The sequence below is a fragment of the Schistocerca piceifrons genome, chromosome 2, assembly GCF_021461385.2.
Source record: "Schistocerca piceifrons isolate TAMUIC-IGC-003096 chromosome 2, iqSchPice1.1, whole genome shotgun sequence".
NCBI lineage: Eukaryota > Metazoa > Arthropoda > Insecta > Orthoptera > Acrididae > Schistocerca > Schistocerca piceifrons.
In genome coordinates, this window is record NC_060139.1 from 44,046,068 (window position 1) to 44,062,463 (window position 16,396).

Genomic DNA, 16,396 nt, shown 5'->3' on the forward strand with positions numbered 1-16,396 from the left:
TGTAGTGATGTTGCCATCGTAACTAAAAAATTCAATAAATGTGGTACTTGCAAAACGAAGGGACATGCAGCAGATCCACACACGACGTGGCTCATTGGAGGACAATACGACATAGGCAGGAAAATACTGTTCCCGCCCGGGATCGAACCGGGGACCTTCTGCGTGTGAAGCAGACGTGATAACCGCTACACTACGGAAACGACGGACCCGAGGCGTCCATCCTAGTTCACTCGAACTTGCCTCAGACTTTCTCTCGTCCGCGAATGCACACACGACAGTTCTTTTGTCAGCCTGGATCCCATCACAGCCGAGGGCTCAAGAAGTCTTCGGGGTGCTCGAGAGGGTGTCTGCCGTAGCACCCCTAACGAGATAGCGGCGTTTCGCGCAGTCGTTATTGCAAGTCATATCAGCAAAAGCAATCACTTTCTCAGCAGCAGGCAGTGCGAGCCCAGCGGCAGCTCTACATGAAGGTACCAATAGCCCAGGAAGGCCGCCGACCGCGGGAATTCGCGCCGCCCCCATCCCGCCAGCGTACACGAGACTTCCAGGGCACCCTGGACGACATCGAGGGACTGGAATATTTGGCATTCGCCGTGTCACAGGGCTCGTTGGTCTAGGGGTATGATTCCTGCTTAGGGTGCAGGAGGTCCCGGGTTCAAATCCCGGACGAGCCCTAGCGTTTTGTGCAAACTGATCGCACGTCAGTGGCTGAGTCAGCGCAAAAAGCTCGCCGTCAATATCAAATGAATTTCTTATTCGATGTGAGCAATTGGCAGTCGGGTCCGACGCGTGAAGGCGATTACGAAGGTTTCGGGTACAGATGGTAGCAGATGCATGTTAGTACGTCTTGCTTAAAGTGGTGAAAAAGTGTTTCCGCCCGGGATCGAACCGGGGACCTTCTGCGTGTTAGGCAGACGTGATAACCGCTACACCACGGAAACTGCTTGTGTGCACCTTACTTCACAGACAACTTGTAGTGATGTTGCCATCGTAACTAAAAAATTCAATAAATGTGGTACTTGCAAAACGAAGGGACATGCAGCAGATCCACACACGACGTGGCTCATTGGAGGACAATACGACATAGGCAGGAGAATACTGTTCCCGCCCGGGATCGAACCGGGGACCTTCTGCGTGTGAAGCAGACGTGATAACCGCTACACTACGGAAACGACGGACACGAGGAGTCCATCCTAGTTCACTCGAACTTGCCTCAGACTTTCTCTCGTCCGCGAATGCACACACGACAGTTCTTTTGTCAGCCTGGATCCCATCACAGCCGAGGGCTCAAGAAGTCTTCGGGGTGCTCGAGAGGGTGTCTGCCGTGGCACCCCTAACGAGATAGCGGCGTTTCGCGCAGTCGTTATTGCAAGTCATATCAGCAAAAGCAATCACTTTCTCAGCAGCAGGCAGTGCGAGCCCAGCGGCAGCTCTACATGAAGGTACCAATAGCCCAGGAAGGCCGCCGACCGCGGGAATTCGCGCCGCCCCCATCCCGCCAGCGTACACGAGACTTCCAGGGCACCCTGGACGACATCGAGGGACTGGAATATTTGGCATTCGCCGTGTCACAGGGCTCGTTGGTCTAGGGGTATGATTCCTGCTTAGGGTGCAGGAGGTCCCGGGTTCAAATCCCGGACGAGCCCTAGCGTTTTGTGCAAACTGATCGCACGTCAGTGGCTGAGTCAGCGCAAAAAGCTCGCCGTCAATATCAAATGAATTTCTTATTCCATGTGAGCAATTGGCACTCGGGTCCGACGCGTGAAGGCGATTACGAAGGTTTCGGGTACAGATGGTAGCAGATGCATGTTAGTACGTCTTGCTTAAAGTGATGAAAAAGTGTTTCCGCCCGGGATCGAACCGGGGACCTTCTGCGTGTTAGGCAGACGTGATAACCGCTACACCACGGAAACTGCTTGTGTGCACCTTACTTCACAGACAACTTGTAGTGATGTTGCCATCGTAACTAAAAAATTCAATAAATGTGGTACTTGCAAAACGAAGGGACATGCAGCAGATCCACACACGACGTGGCTCATTGGAGGACAATACGACATAGGCAGGAAAATACTGTTCCCGCCCGGGATCGAACCGGGGACCTTCTGCGTGTGAAGCAGACGTGATAACCGCTACACTACGGAAACGACGGACCCGAGGCGTCCATCCTAGTTCACTCGAACTTGCCTCAGATTTTCTCTCGTCCGCGAATGCACACACGACAGTTCTTTTGTCAGCCTGGATCCCATCACAGCCGAGGGCTCAAGAAGTCTTCGGGGTGCTCGAGAGGGTGTCTGCCGTAGCACCCCTAACGAGATAGCGGCGTTTCGCGCAGTCGTTATTGCAAGTCATATCAGCAAAAGCAATCACTTTCTCAGCAGCAGGCAGTGCGAGCCCAGCGGCAGCTCTACATGAAGGTACCAATAGCCCAGGAAGGCCGCCGACCGCGGGAATTCGCGCCGCCCCCATCCCGCCAGCGTACACGAGACTTCCAGGGCACCCTGGACGACATCGAGGGACTGGAATATTTGGCATTCGCCGTGTCACAGGGCTCGTTGGTCTAGGGGTATGATTCCTGCTTAGGGTGCAGGAGGTCCCGGGTTCAAATCCCGGACGAGCCCTAGCGTTTTGTGCAAACTGATCGCACGTCAGTGGCTGAGTCAGCGCAAAAAGCTCGCCGTCAATATCAAATGAATTTCTTATTCGATGTGAGCAATTGGCAGTCGGGTCCGACGCGTGAAGGCGATTACGAAGGTTTCGGGTACAGATGGTAGCAGATGCATGTTAGTACGTCTTGCTTAAAGTGGTGAAAAAGTGTTTCCGCCCGGGATCGAACCGGGGACCTTCTGCGTGTTAGGCAGACGTGATAACCGCTACACCACGGAAACTGCTTGTGTGCACCTTACTTCACAGACAACTTGTAGTGATGTTGCCATCGTAACTAAAAAATTCAATAAATGTGGTACTTGCAAAACGAAGGGACATGCAGCAGATCCACACACGAAGCTCATTGGAGGACAATACGACATAGGCAGGAGAATACTGTTCCCGCCCGGGATCGAACCGGGGACCTTCTGCGTGTGAAGCAGACGTGATAACCGCTACACTACGGAAACGACGGACACGAGGAGTCCATCCTAGTTCACTCGAACTTGCCTCAGACTTTCTCTCGTCCGCGAATGCACACACGACAGTTCTTTTGTCAGCCTGGATCCCATCACAGCCGAGGGCTCAAGAAGTCTTCGGGGTGCTCGAGAGGGTGTCTGCCGTGGCACCCCTAACGAGATAGCGGCGTTTCGCGCAGTCGTTATTGCAAGTCATATCAGCAAAAGCAATCACTTTCTCAGCAGCAGGCAGTGCGAGCCCAGCGGCAGCTCTACATGAAGGTACCAATAGCCCAGGAAGGCCGCCGACCGCGGGAATTCGCGCCGCCCCCATCCCGCCAGCGTACACGAGACTTCCAGGGCACCCTGGACGACATCGAGGGACTGGAATATTTGGCATTCGCCGTGTCACAGGGCTCGTTGGTCTAGGGGTATGATTCCTGCTTAGGGTGCAGGAGGTCCCGGGTTCAAATCCCGGACGAGCCCTAGCGTTTTGTGCAAACTGATCGCACGTCAGTGGCTGAGTCAGCGCAAAAAGCTCGCCGTCAATATCAAATGAATTTCTTATTCGATGTGAGCAATTGGCAGTCGGGTCCGACGCGTGAAGGCGATTACGAAGGTTTCGGGTACAGATGGTAGCAGATGCATGTTAGTACGTCTTGCTTAAAGTGGTGAAAAAGTGTTTCCGCCCGGGATCGAACCGGGGACCTTCTGCGTGTTAGGCAGACGTGATAACCGCTACACCACGGAAACTGCTTGTGTGCACCTTACTTCACAGACAACTTGTAGTGATGTTGCCATCGTAACTAAAAAATTCAATAAATGTGGTACTTGCAAAACGAAGGGACATGCAGCAGATCCACACACGACGTGGCTCATTGGAGGACAATACGACATAGGCAGGAGAATACTGTTCCCGCCCGGGATCGAACCGGGGACCTTCTGCGTGTGAAGCAGACGTGATAACCGCTACACTACGGAAACGACGGACACGAGGAGTCCATCCTAGTTCACTCGAACTTGCCTCAGACTTTCTCTCGTCCGCGAATGCACACACGACAGTTCTTTTGTCAGCCTGGATCCCATCACAGCCGAGGGCTCAAGAAGTCTTCGGGGTGCTCGAGAGGGTGTCTGCCGTGGCACCCCTAACGAGATAGCGGCGTTTCGCGCAGTCGTTATTGCAAGTCATATCAGCAAAAGCAATCACTTTCTCAGCAGCAGGCAGTGCGAGCCCAGCGGCAGCTCTACATGAAGGTACCAATAGCCCAGGAAGGCCGCCGACCGCGGGAATTCGCGCCGCCCCCATCCCGCCAGCGTACACGAGACTTCCAGGGCACCCTGGACGACATCGAGGGAGTGGGATAATTGGCATTCGCCGTGTCACAGGGCTGGTTGGTCTAGGGGTATGATTCCTGCTTAGGGTGCAGGAGGTCCCGGGTTCAAATTCCGGACGAGCCCTAGCGTTTTGTGCAAACTGATCGCACGTCAGTGGCTGAGTCAGCGCAAAAAGCTCGCCGTCAATATCAAATGAATTTCTTATTCGATGTGAGCAATTGACACTCGGGTCCGACGCGTGAAGGCGATTACGAAGGTTTCGGGTACAGATGGTAGCAGATGCATGTTAGTACGTCTTGCTTAAAGTGATGAAAAAGTGTTTCCGCCCGGGATCGAACCGGGGACCTTCTGCGTGTTAGGCAGACGTGATAACCGCTACACCACGGAAACTGCTTGTGTGCACCTTACTTCACAGACAACTTGTAGTGATGTTGCCATCGTAACTAAAAAATTCAATAAATGTGGTACTTGCAAAACGAAGGGACATGCAGCAGATCCACACACGACGTGGCTCATTGGAGGACAATACGACATAGGCAGGAAAATACTGTTCCCGCCCGGGATCGAACCGGGGACCTTCTGCGTGTGAAGCAGACGTGATAACCGCTACACTACGGAAACGACGGACCCGAGGAGTCCATCCTTGTTCACTCGAACTTGCCTCAGACTTTCTCTCGTCCGCGAATGCACACACGACAGTTCTTTTGTCAGCCTGGAACCCATCACAGCCGAGGGCTCAAGAAGTCTTCGGGGTGCTCGAGAGGGTGTCTGACGTAGCACCCCTAACGAGATAGCGGCGTTTCGCGCAGTCGTTATTGCAAGTCATATCAGCAAAAGCAATCACTTTCTCAGCAGCAGGCAGTGCGAGCCCAGCGGCAGCTCTACATGAAGGTACCAATAGCCCAGGAAGGCCGCCGACCGCGGGAATTCGCGCCGCCCCCATCCCGCCAGCGTACACGAGACTTCCAGGGCACCCTGGACGACATCGAGGGACTGGGATAATTGGCATTCGCCGTGTCACAGGGCTCGTTGGTCTAGGGGTATGATTCCTGCTTAGGGTGGAGGAGGTCACGGGTTCAAATCCCGGACGAGCCCTAGCGTTTTGTGCAAACTGATCGCACGTCAGTGGCTGAGTCAGCGCAAAAAGCTCGCCGTCAGTATCAAATGAATTTCTTATTCGATGTGAGCAATTGACACTCGGGTCCGACGCGTGAAGGCGATTACGAAGGTTACGGGTACAGATGGTAGCAGATGCATGTTAGTACGTCTTGCTTAAAGTGATGAAAAAGTGTTTCCGCCCGGGATCGAACCGGGGACCTTCTGCGTGTTAGGCAGACGTGATAACCGCTACACCACGGAAACTGCTTGTGTGCACCTTAATTCACAGACAACTTGTAGTGATGTTGCCATCGTAACTAAAAAATTCAATAAATGTGGTACTTGCAAAACGAAGGGATATGCAGCAGATCCACACACGACGTGGCTCATTGGAGGACAATACGACATAGGCAGGAAAATACTGTTCCCGCCCGGGATCGAACCGGGGACCTTCTGCGTGTGAAGCAGACGTGATAACCGCTACACTACGGAAACGACGGACCCGAGGAGTCCATCCTTGTTCACTCGAACTTGCCTCAGACTTTCTCTCGTCCGCGAATGCACACACGACAGTTCTTTTGTCAGCCTGGAACCCATCACAGCCGAGGGCTCAAGAAGTCTTCGGGGTGCTCGAGAGGGTGTCTGACGTAGCACCCCTAACGAGATAGCGGCGTTTCGCGCAGTCGTTATTGCAAGTCATATCAGCAAAAGCAATCACTTTCTCAGCAGCAGGCAGTGCGAGCCCAGCGGCAGCTCTACATGAAGGTACCAATAGCCCAGGAAGGCCGCCGACCGCGGGAATTCGCGCCGCCCCCATCCCGCCAGCGTACACGAGACTTCCAGGGCACCCTGGACGACATCGAGGGACTGGGATAATTGGCATTCGACGTGTCACAGGGCTGGTTGGTCTAGGGGTATGATTCCTGCTTAGGGTGCAGGAGGTCCCGGGTTCCAATCCCGGACGAGCCCTAGCGTTTTGTGCAAACTGATCGCACGTCAGTGGCTGAGTCAGCGCAAAAAGCTCGCCGTCAATATCAAATGAATTTCTTATTCGATGTGAGCAATTGACACTCGGGTCCGACGCGTGAAGGCGATTACGAAGGTTTCGGGTACAGATGGTAGCAGATGCATGTTAGTACGTCTTGCTTAAAGTGATGAAAAAGTGTTTCCGCCCGGGATCGAACCGGGGACCTTCTGCGTGTTAGGCAGACGTGATAACCGCTACACCACGGAAACTGCTTGTGTGCACCTTACTTCACAGACAACTTGTAGTGATGTTGCCATCGTAACTAAAAAATTCAATAAATGTGGTACTTGCAAAACGAAGGGACATGCAGCAGATCCACACACGACGTGGCTCATTGGAGGACAATACGACATAGGCAGGAAAATACTGTTCCCGCCCGGGATCGAACCGGGGACCTTCTGCGTGTGAAGCAGACGTGATAACCGCTACACTACGGAAACGACGGACCCGAGGAGTCCATCCTAGTTCACTCGAACTTGCCTCAGACTTTCTCTCGTCCGCGAATGCACACACGACAGTTCTTTTGTCAGCCTGGATCCCATCACAGCCGAGGGCTCAAGAAGTCTTCGGGTTGCTCGAGAGGGTGTCTGCCGTAGCACCCCTAACTAGATAGCGGCGTTTCGCGCAGTCGTTATTGCAAGTCATATCAGCAAAAGCAATCACTTTCTCAGCAGCAGGCAGAGCGAGCCCAGCGGCAGCTCTACATGAAGGTACCAATAGCCCAGGAAGGCCGCCGACCGCGGGAATTCGCGCCGCCCCCATCCCGCCAGCGTACACGAGACTTCCAGGGCACCCTGGACGACATCGAGGGACTGGAATATTTGGCATTCGCCGTGTCACAGGGCTCGTTGGTCTAGGGGTATGATTCCTGCTTATGGTGCAGGAGGTCCCGGGTTCAAATCCCGGACGAGCCCTAGCGTTTTGTGCAAACTGATCGCACGTCAGTGGCTGAGTCAGCGCAAAAAGCTCGCCGTCAATATCAAATGAATTTCTTATTCGATGTGAGCAATTGGCACTCGGGTCCGACGCGTGAAGGCGATTACGAAGGTTTCGGGTACAGATGGTAGCAGATGCATGTTAGTACGTCTTGCTTAAAGTGATGAAAAAGTGTTTCCGCCCGGGATCGAACCGGGGACCTTCTGCGTGTTAGGCAGACGTGATAACCGCTACACCACGGAAACTGCTTGTGTGCACCTTGCTTCACAGACAACTTGTAGTGATGTTGCCATCGTAACTAAAAAATTCAATAAATGTGGTACTTGCAAAACGAAGGGACATGCAGCAGATCCACACACGACGTGGCTCATTGGAGGACAATACGACATAGGCAGGAAAATACTGTTCCCGCCCGGGATCGAACCGGGGACCTTCTGCGTGTGAAGCAGACGTGATAACCGCTACACTACGGAAACGACGGACACGAGGAGTCCATCCTAGTTCACTCGAACTTGCCTCAGACTTTCTCTCGTCCGCGAATGCACACACGACAGTTCTTTTGTCAGCCTGGATCCCATCACAGCCGAGGGCTCAAGAAGTCTTCGGGTTGCTCGAGAGGGTGTCTGCCGTAGCACCCCTAACGAGATAGCGGCGTTTCGCGCAGTCGTTATTGCAAGTCATATCAGCAAAAGCAATCACTTTCTCAGCAGCAGGCAGTGCGAGCCCAGCGGCAGCTCTACATGAAGGTACCAATAGCCCAGGAAGGCCGCCGACCGCGGGAATTCGCGGCGCCCCCATCCCGCCAGCGTACACGAGACTTCCAGGGCACCCTGGACGACATCGAGGGACTGGAATATTTGGCATTCGCCGTGTGACAGGGCTCGTTGGTCTAGGGGTCAGTTCCGCTTTAGACGCCGTGCAGTGTGGACGTGCCTAGTCTTCCGCTCCGCCGTAGCGTTACGTATAGTGGACTATCGTTTTTGTTTACGTGTTGTGTTGCAACTTCTGTGAGTGTTTCTCCGTCGTTGTTTCGTACCTTGTGTTACTTTCTGTCCTTATTTCAGTGTTTTTTTTGTGTAGCGGTTTCGACCGCATATTTTGAAAATGTCGTCCCAGGTTATTCCTCGTCAGGCTACAGTTAGTTTTGCTTTTGACAAGTCAACCCGCCATGTGCAACCTAGTTCTCTTGAGATTCATGATTGGTTGGTAGATACCTTTGGTGTTCATTCGGATCAGGTGCACACTGCTTATTTTGATACCGAACTGTATGTTTTCTTTGTTAAGTTTATGGACCCACTTCAGGTTGATAAAATTCTTTCTAAATATGGTCATCAAGTTCTCTTTCGGCATCGGGATGATTCTGTAAGTACCGTGCTGCTTTCCAATGCTTCCATCACGTATACCAATGTTCGTGTTTACAACCTTCCACCGGAGGTGGATAATGTCTATCTTAAGGAGGGTCTACAGAAGTATGGTGATGTAAAGAGCATTCGCCTTGAACGCTGGTCAAGCCAACATCGCCTGCAATGTTACAGTGGTATTCGTTCAGTCGAAATGCACGTTAAGCAGAATATTCCATCTCACCTGCAGATCGGTGGATATCGTGTCCATGTAACATATAGTGGTCAGGTGGGCACCTGTTTTTTGTGCAATGAAAGTGGTCACGTGCGTACCGACTGTCCGCGGAGAGTTTTTGTTTTAAAAAATTCTCTCGAACAGCGTCGCAAGTTAACGGTCGCTGACCTCGTTGCAGGTGGTTCTGCTCTTGGTGTAGCACAGTCCAGTGGTAGTAGCGCCCCTCCACAGGTTTTGCGCACCCCTGATACAGAATTTCCTCCTTTGCGTGCTAAATCTGATGTTGTTCCGTCTGTCCCTCAGGTGGGTGTGCCACTTTTGAATAATAAGAGGCGTCGCCCACACGATGGAAATAGTACGGATGAGGATCTCCCTGAGATGCCCCAGTCCGAGCGACCGGCATCCTCCGAGCCACTGTGTACTGTAGCTGCTCCCTGCCCTCCTGAGGTAGCGGTTCCGGTGGCGGCTGCTGGCGCCCCTCCGGCCTCCGACGCAGCTTCTCTCGAGTCGGGTCGTCGGTCGGGCCTGTTGGCGCCGTCTTCCGAACCGACTTCGATGTCACAACAAGTGGAGCCGCGACAACTTCCTGCTTCGCTGCCCCATACCTCTGCCAGCGGAGCTGCTCCGCTTCCTTCCAACTCTGCGGCCTCGGACCTTCCTGCTCACGTTTCGCCTCCGTGCAGTCCATGTTTGCCGGAAGCTAGTGCAGGTGTTGACCATTCCGTTTTGTCGGATGTTTCCCCCGCGACCCCGGATCCCGCATGTGGACCGGCGCGGGTGGTGTCGGATACAGAACTTGACCCTCCTACGTCACCGGCGGCTGAAGTTTCCTTGCCCGTCAGCCGACGCAAGTTACGCGTTCAGCCGAACGTTAATGCTGTTCGTAAAAAACCGAAACGTAAGGGATCCGCGGAACGGGGTAGCAGTCCCCCTCCCTCGGATGCCTCTGTCACCCCTGCTATGGACTGTGACGCTGGTGCGTCGGTGTAGGTGATTTGTTTTCTCGCTTTTCTCTCTATGGTTCAAGCATACACCTATCTTACCTTAAATGTTAACCGTATTGAGTCCGACGTTCGCATTGCCTCTTTGCGGCAGTTTATTTACGACGCCTGTGCGGACGTAGTGTTTTTGCAGGAAGTGTTGTTTTCTGATCTCTCTCTACCTGGATTTCACACTGTTTTTAATGTCGCGCCGGAATATTCAACAGGAACTGCTCTTTTCTTTCGAGAGGGCATTCCTATTACTGACATTGAATTCCTTGACTCTGGCCGTGGGATTGGTTGTCGTCTTTTTGATCTCCGCCTCGTTGTTTTGTCTGCCCCCTCTGGTTCGGGTCACACTGTGGCTCGATCGCGCTTTTATAAAGAAGAGCTTATTTATCTTTTGCGCCAGAGTCCTCGGAGTCTCCTGCTCGGAGGCGATTTTAATTGTGTTTTACGCCCTGCAGACCAGTCCCCCAATTTTAATTATTGCCGTGATTTACATGAATTAGTTCGTACGATGCATCTGCGTGATGTTTGGGAACACAAATATCCAACCCTGGTGAAATATACGTTTTTTACCGCGTCCTCATGCAGTAGACTCGACAGATTCTATTTATCTGATTTTTTATGTGATAAAATTCTTTCTGTCGATGTTATTCCTACTAGTTTTTCTGACCATTGTGCTTTTACTGCAACTGTAAATCTTAGTCGCCAACCTGCAAAACTTTATCGTTCCCAGTGGATGTTAAATGTTTCCCACCTTGCCGACAGTGCTATGGATGATGTTATAAGTGGCGTGTGGGAGCGATGTCTTCGCTCTGTCCCGCGATACCCCTCCTTGCTGGTTTGGTGGACTGCGTTTGCCAAGCCCAAGATTCGTCAGACTTTGATTTTCTACTGTGCTGCTAGGACGCGTGATTTTAAGAACACGTATGAATATTACTACTCTGTCCTGCGTGAACTATATGACGCGGCGGGTACCTCTCCACTGCGGATCCATGATGTTCGTCGTATTAAAGCCAAGCTCTTGAGCCTTAAACGACGACAGATGGATGGTCTGCGAGTTAAGTCGAAACCTCACTCTCTTGTTGAAGGTGAACTGACATCCTTGTACCACCTGCTACGGCATCAGACTCGTCGTCGTCGCTCCTTCATCTCTTCTCTTACGGTGGATGATGGGCGACAGCTTATTGCACAGGAGGAAATGGTTCGTGCTCTTCATCAGTATTACACTAGTCTCTATTCTGCCGATGATTCTGGTGAGTCTCTTTCGGATGATGTCTTTGGGGATCTAACTGCGACGATCGCGCCTGACGCGAACGGCGAATTTCTCCGGGAGTTCCAGGTAGATGATGTTTTCGATTTTATTGCTCGCTCTCCGTCCAGTAAATCGCCGGGTCCAGACGGCCTGCCTAAAGAATTTTATCTCCGTTTTTGGCCTCTTTTGGGTGGCATTTTTACGCAGATTTTAAATGAGATTGTCAGGGGGATGGATGTGCCTGCCGATTTTAAAGTAGGGAAAATTGTTTTAATCCCGAAGTCCTCTGGTCGTTTATCTGCTGCCAATCTTCGTCCGCTCACATTGCTGAATTTTGACTATAAGACAGCTGCTAGAGCGCTCAATAGCCGGTTGTCTTCTCTGCTTCGGGGTGTGATTGGTGCACATCAATGTTGTTTTCATGATAGATCTATTCTGACACCAGTAGCCGAATATCGGGATGTTGTCTCGGTTGCGGCGGTTACAAACGTACATTGTGCCTTTGCCTTCCTTGATTTTTATAAGGCTTTTGATCACGTCAGTCATGTGTTTTTAGATCGTGTTTTAGGTACAATAGGTTTTAACGCTTCATCACGTGGTGTTCTTGGCAATTTGTATAGGGGAATAACAGCTCGGGTGTCAGTCAATGGGCAGCTGACGCCGCCCATTGCTATCCGGCGCGGAGTGCCTCAGGGTAGTCCGCTCTCTATGTCTTTATTCGTATTGTCCCTGGAACCGCTGCTTCGGACTATTGCTCTCAAGCTTCAGGGTATGTCCCTCTCTGGTGGGAAGCTCTCGGTTAAGGCATATGCGGATGATGTCGTTGTTCTCCTCCGTCAACGAGATGATATCCCGTTGTTGAAAGGGGCAGTTGATGCATACTGTCGTGTCTCTGGAGCGCGTCTCAATCAGGGTAAATGTAAAAAAAAAAAAAAAAAAAAAAAAAAAAAAAAAGGGGTATGATTCCTGCTTAGGGTGCAGGAGGTCCCGGGTTCAAATCCCGGAGGAGCCCTAGCGTTTTGTGCAAACTGATCGCACGTCAGTGGCTGAGTCAGCGCAAAAAGCTCGCCGTCAATATCAAATGAATTTCTTATTCGATGTGAGCAATTGGCACTCGGGTCCGACGCGTGAAGGCGATTACGAAGGTTTCGGGTACAGATGGTAGCAGATGCATGTTAGTACGTCTTGCTTAAAGTGATGAAAAAGTGTTTCCGCCCGGGATCGAACCGGGGACCTTCTGCGTGTTAGGCAGACGTGATAACCGCTACACCACGGAAACTGCTTGTTTGCACCTTCTTCACAGACAACTTGTAGTGATGTTGCCATCGTAACTAAAAAATTCAATAAATGTGGTACTTGCAAAACGAAGGGACATGCAGCAGATCCACACACGACGTGGCTCATTGGAGGACAATACGACATAGGCAGGAAAATACTGTTCCCGCCCGGGATCGAACCGGGGACCTTCTGCGTGTGAAGCAGACGTGATAACCGCTACACTACGGAAACGACGGACACGAGGAGTCCATCCTAGTTCACTCGAACTTGCCTCAGACTTTCTCTCGTCCGCGAATGCACACACGACAGTTCTTTTGTCAGCCTGGATCCCATCACAGCCGAGGGCTCAAGAAGTCTTCGGGTTGCTCGAGAGGGTGTCTGCCGTAGCACCCCTAACGAGATAGCGGCGTTTCGCGCAGTCGTTATTGCAAGTCATATCAGCAAAAGCAATCACTTTCTCAGCAGCAGGCAGTGCGAGCGCAGCGGCAGCTCTACATGAAGGTACCAATAGCCCAGGAAGGCCGCCGACCGCGGGAATTCGCGCCGCCCCCATCCCGCCAGCGTACACGAGACTTCCAGGGCACCCTGAACGACATCGAGGGACTGGAATATTTGGCATTCGCCGTGTCACAGGGCTCGTTGGTCTAGGGGTACGCAGTTCCGCTTTAGACGCCGTGCAGTGTGGACGTGCCTAGTCTTCCGCTCCGCCGTAGCGTTACGTATAGTGGACTATCGTTTTTGTTTACGTGTTGTGTTGCAACTTCTGTGAGTGTTTCTCCGTCGTTGTTTCGTACCTTGTGTTACTTTCTGTCCTTATTTCAGTGTTTTTTGTGTAGCGGTTTCGACCGCATATTTTGAAAATGTCGTCCCAGGTTATTCCTCGTCAGGCTACAGTTAGTTTTGCTTTTGACAAGTCAACCCGCCATGTGCAACCTAGTTCTCTTGAGATTCATGATTGGTTGGTAGATACCTTTGGTGTTCATTCGGATCAGGTGCACACTGCTTATTTTGATACCGAACTGTATGTTTTCTTTGTTAAGTTTATGGACCCACTTCAGGTTGATAAAATTCTTTCTAAATATGGTCATCAAGTTCTCTTTCGGCATCGGGATGATTCTGTAAGTACCGTGCTGCTTTCCAATGCTTCCATCACGTATACCAATGTTCGTGTTTACAACCTTCCACCGGAGGTGGATAATGTCTATCTTAAGGAGGGTCTACAGAAGTATGGTGATGTAAAGAGCATTCGCCTTGAACGCTGGTCAAGCCAACATCGCCTGCAATGTTACAGTGGTATTCGTTCAGTCGAAATGCACGTTAAGCAGAATATTCCATCTCACCTGCAGATCGGTGGATATCGTGTCCATGTAACATATAATGGTCAGGTTGGCACCTGTTTTTTGTGCAATGAAAGTGGTCACGTGCGTACCGACTGTCCGCGGAGAGTTTTTGTTTTAAAAAATTCTCTCGAACAGCGTCGCAAGTTAACGGTCGCTGACCTCGTTGCAGGTGGTTCTGCTCTTGGTGTAGCACAGTCCAGTGGTAGTAGCGCCCCGCCACAGGTTTTGCGCACCCCTGATACAGAATTTCCTCCTTTGCGTGCTAAATCTGATGTTGTTCCGTCTGTCCCTCAGGTGGGTGTGCCACTTTTGAATAATAAGAGGCGTCGCCCACACGATGGAAATAGTACGGATGAGGATCTCCCTGAGATGCCCCAGTCCGAGCGACCGGCATCCTCCGAGCCACTGTGTACTGTAGCTGCTCCCTGCCCTCCTGAGGTAGCGGTTCCGGTGGCGGCTGCTGGCGCCCCTCCGGCCTCCGACGCAGCTTCTCTCGAGTCGGGTCGTCGGTCGGGCCTGTTGGCGCCGTCTTCCGAACCGACTTCGATGTCACAACAAGTGGAGCCGCGACAACTTCCTGCTTCGCTGCCCCATACCCCTGCCAGCGGAGCTGCTCCGCTTCCTTCCAACTCTGCGGCCTCGGACCTTCCTGCTCACGTTTCGCCTCCGTGCAGTCCATGTTTGCCGGAAGCTAGTGCAGGTGTTGACCATTCCGTTTTGTCGGATGTTTCCCCCGCGACCCCGGATCCCGCATGTGGACCGGCGCGGGTGGTGTCGGATACAGAACTTGACCCTCCTACGTCACCGGCGGCTGAAGTTTCCTTGCCCGTCAGCCGACGCAAGTTACGAGTTCAGCCGAACGTTAATGCTGTTCGTAAAAAACCGAAACGTAAGGGATCCGCGGAACGGGGTAGCAGTCCCCCTCCCTCGGATGCCTCCGTCACCCCTGCTATGGACTGTGACGCTGGTGCGTCGGTGTAGGTGATTTGTTTTCTCGCTTTTCTCTCTATGGTTCAAGCATACACCTTTCTTACCTTAAATGTTAACCGTATTGAGTCCGACGTTCGCATTGCCTCTTTGCGGCAGTTTATTTACGACGCCTGTGCGGACGTAGTGTTCTTGCAGGAAGTGTTGTTTTCTGATCTCTCTCTACCTGGATTTCAAACTGTTTTTAATGTCGCGCCGGAATATTCAACAGGAACTGCTCTTTTCTTTCGAGAGGGCATTCCTATTACTGACATTGAATTCCTTGACTCTGGCCGTGGGATTGGTTGTCGTCTTTTTGATCTCCGCCTCGTTGTTTTGTATGCCCCCTCTGGTTCGGGTCACACTGTGGCTCGCTCGCGCTTTTATAAAGAAGAGCTTATTTATCTTTTGCGCCAGAGTCCTCGGAGTCTCCTGCTCGGAGGCGATTTTAATTGTGTTTTACGCCCTGAAGACCAGTCCCCCAATTTTAATTATTGCCGTGATTTACATGACTTAGTTCGTACGATGCATCTGCGTGATGTTTGGGAACACAAATATCCAACCCTGGTGAAATATACGTTTTTTACCGCGTCCTCATGCAGTAGACTCGACAGATTCTATTTATCTGATTTTTTATGTGATAAAATTCTTTCTGTCGATGTTATTCCTACTAGTTTTTCTGACCATTGTGGTTTTACTGCAACTGTAGATCTTAGTCACCAACCTGCAAAACTTTATCGTTCCCAGTGGATGTTAAATGTTTCCCACCTTGCCGACAGTGCTATGGATGATGTTATAAGTGGCGTGTGGGAGCGATGTCTTCGCTCTGTCCCGCGATACCCCTCCTTGCTGGTTTGGTGGACTGCGTTTGCCAAGCCCAAGATTCGTCAGACTTTGATTTTTTACTGTGCTGCAAGGGCGCGTGATTTTAAGAACACGTATGAATATTACTACTCTGTCCTGCGTGAACTATATGACGCAGCGGGTACCTCTCCTCTGCGGATCCATGATGTTCGTCGTATTAAAGCCAAGCTCTTGAGCCTTAAACGACGACAGATGGATGGTCTGCGAGTTAAGTCGAAACCTCACTCTCTTGTTGAAGGAGAACTGACATCCTTGTACCACCTGCTACGGCATCAGACTCGTCGTCGTCGCTCCTTCATCTCTTCTCTTACGGTGGATGATGGACGGCAGCTTATTGCACAGGAGGAAATGGTTCGTGCTCTTCACCAGTATTACACTAGTCTCTATTCTGCCGATGATTCTGGTGAGTCTCTTTCGGATGATGTCTTTGGGGATCTAACTGCGACGATCGCGCCTGACGCGAACGGCGATTTTCTCCGGGAGTTCCAGGTAGATGAGGTTTTCGATTTTATTGCTCGCTCTCCGTCCAGTAAATCGCCGGGTCCAGACGGCCTGCCTAAAGAATTTTATCTCCGTTTTTGGCCTCTTTTGGGTGGCATTTTTACGCAGATTTTAAATGAGATTGTCAGGGGGAT

General features: G+C 51.6%; 26 non-coding genes across 26 annotated transcripts; 7 read left to right on the forward strand and 19 right to left on the reverse strand.

Moving 5' to 3' along the window:
• Window positions 1–127: 127 nt before the first annotated feature.
• Trnav-cac lies at window positions 128–200 on the reverse strand. Its single transcript has one exon. It is a non-coding gene; the product is annotated as a tRNA-Val (tRNA).
• A 402-nt stretch (window positions 201–602) lies between these two features.
• Window positions 603–674, forward strand: Trnap-agg. Its single transcript has one exon. It is a non-coding gene; the product is annotated as a tRNA-Pro (tRNA).
• Window positions 675–868: 194 nt separating this feature from the next.
• On the reverse strand, window positions 869–941 carry Trnav-aac. The gene has a single exon. It is a non-coding gene; the product is annotated as a tRNA-Val (tRNA).
• A 158-nt stretch (window positions 942–1,099) lies between these two features.
• Window positions 1,100–1,172, reverse strand: Trnav-cac. Its single transcript has one exon. It is a non-coding gene; the product is annotated as a tRNA-Val (tRNA).
• Window positions 1,173–1,574: 402 nt separating this feature from the next.
• Trnap-agg lies at window positions 1,575–1,646 on the forward strand. Its single transcript has one exon. It is a non-coding gene; the product is annotated as a tRNA-Pro (tRNA).
• Window positions 1,647–1,840: 194 nt separating this feature from the next.
• Window positions 1,841–1,913, reverse strand: Trnav-aac. Its single transcript has one exon. It is a non-coding gene; the product is annotated as a tRNA-Val (tRNA).
• Window positions 1,914–2,071: 158 nt separating this feature from the next.
• Window positions 2,072–2,144, reverse strand: Trnav-cac. The gene has a single exon. It is a non-coding gene; the product is annotated as a tRNA-Val (tRNA).
• Window positions 2,145–2,546: 402 nt separating this feature from the next.
• On the forward strand, window positions 2,547–2,618 carry Trnap-agg. Its single transcript has one exon. It is a non-coding gene; the product is annotated as a tRNA-Pro (tRNA).
• A 194-nt stretch (window positions 2,619–2,812) lies between these two features.
• On the reverse strand, window positions 2,813–2,885 carry Trnav-aac. Its single transcript has one exon. It is a non-coding gene; the product is annotated as a tRNA-Val (tRNA).
• Window positions 2,886–3,040: 155 nt separating this feature from the next.
• On the reverse strand, window positions 3,041–3,113 carry Trnav-cac. Its single transcript has one exon. It is a non-coding gene; the product is annotated as a tRNA-Val (tRNA).
• Window positions 3,114–3,515: 402 nt separating this feature from the next.
• Window positions 3,516–3,587, forward strand: Trnap-agg. The gene has a single exon. It is a non-coding gene; the product is annotated as a tRNA-Pro (tRNA).
• A 194-nt stretch (window positions 3,588–3,781) lies between these two features.
• Window positions 3,782–3,854, reverse strand: Trnav-aac. The gene has a single exon. It is a non-coding gene; the product is annotated as a tRNA-Val (tRNA).
• Window positions 3,855–4,012: 158 nt separating this feature from the next.
• On the reverse strand, window positions 4,013–4,085 carry Trnav-cac. The gene has a single exon. It is a non-coding gene; the product is annotated as a tRNA-Val (tRNA).
• A 402-nt stretch (window positions 4,086–4,487) lies between these two features.
• Trnap-agg lies at window positions 4,488–4,559 on the forward strand. Its single transcript has one exon. It is a non-coding gene; the product is annotated as a tRNA-Pro (tRNA).
• Window positions 4,560–4,753: 194 nt separating this feature from the next.
• Trnav-aac lies at window positions 4,754–4,826 on the reverse strand. Its single transcript has one exon. It is a non-coding gene; the product is annotated as a tRNA-Val (tRNA).
• A 158-nt stretch (window positions 4,827–4,984) lies between these two features.
• On the reverse strand, window positions 4,985–5,057 carry Trnav-cac. Its single transcript has one exon. It is a non-coding gene; the product is annotated as a tRNA-Val (tRNA).
• Window positions 5,058–5,725: 668 nt separating this feature from the next.
• On the reverse strand, window positions 5,726–5,798 carry Trnav-aac. Its single transcript has one exon. It is a non-coding gene; the product is annotated as a tRNA-Val (tRNA).
• A 158-nt stretch (window positions 5,799–5,956) lies between these two features.
• Window positions 5,957–6,029, reverse strand: Trnav-cac. The gene has a single exon. It is a non-coding gene; the product is annotated as a tRNA-Val (tRNA).
• A 402-nt stretch (window positions 6,030–6,431) lies between these two features.
• On the forward strand, window positions 6,432–6,503 carry Trnap-agg. Its single transcript has one exon. It is a non-coding gene; the product is annotated as a tRNA-Pro (tRNA).
• Window positions 6,504–6,697: 194 nt separating this feature from the next.
• Trnav-aac lies at window positions 6,698–6,770 on the reverse strand. Its single transcript has one exon. It is a non-coding gene; the product is annotated as a tRNA-Val (tRNA).
• Window positions 6,771–6,928: 158 nt separating this feature from the next.
• On the reverse strand, window positions 6,929–7,001 carry Trnav-cac. Its single transcript has one exon. It is a non-coding gene; the product is annotated as a tRNA-Val (tRNA).
• Window positions 7,002–7,403: 402 nt separating this feature from the next.
• Window positions 7,404–7,475, forward strand: Trnah-aug. The gene has a single exon. It is a non-coding gene; the product is annotated as a tRNA-His (tRNA).
• A 194-nt stretch (window positions 7,476–7,669) lies between these two features.
• On the reverse strand, window positions 7,670–7,742 carry Trnav-aac. The gene has a single exon. It is a non-coding gene; the product is annotated as a tRNA-Val (tRNA).
• Window positions 7,743–7,900: 158 nt separating this feature from the next.
• Window positions 7,901–7,973, reverse strand: Trnav-cac. Its single transcript has one exon. It is a non-coding gene; the product is annotated as a tRNA-Val (tRNA).
• A 4,546-nt stretch (window positions 7,974–12,519) lies between these two features.
• Trnav-aac lies at window positions 12,520–12,592 on the reverse strand. Its single transcript has one exon. It is a non-coding gene; the product is annotated as a tRNA-Val (tRNA).
• Window positions 12,593–12,749: 157 nt separating this feature from the next.
• On the reverse strand, window positions 12,750–12,822 carry Trnav-cac. The gene has a single exon. It is a non-coding gene; the product is annotated as a tRNA-Val (tRNA).
• Between the last annotated feature and the right edge of the window lie 3,574 nt (window positions 12,823–16,396).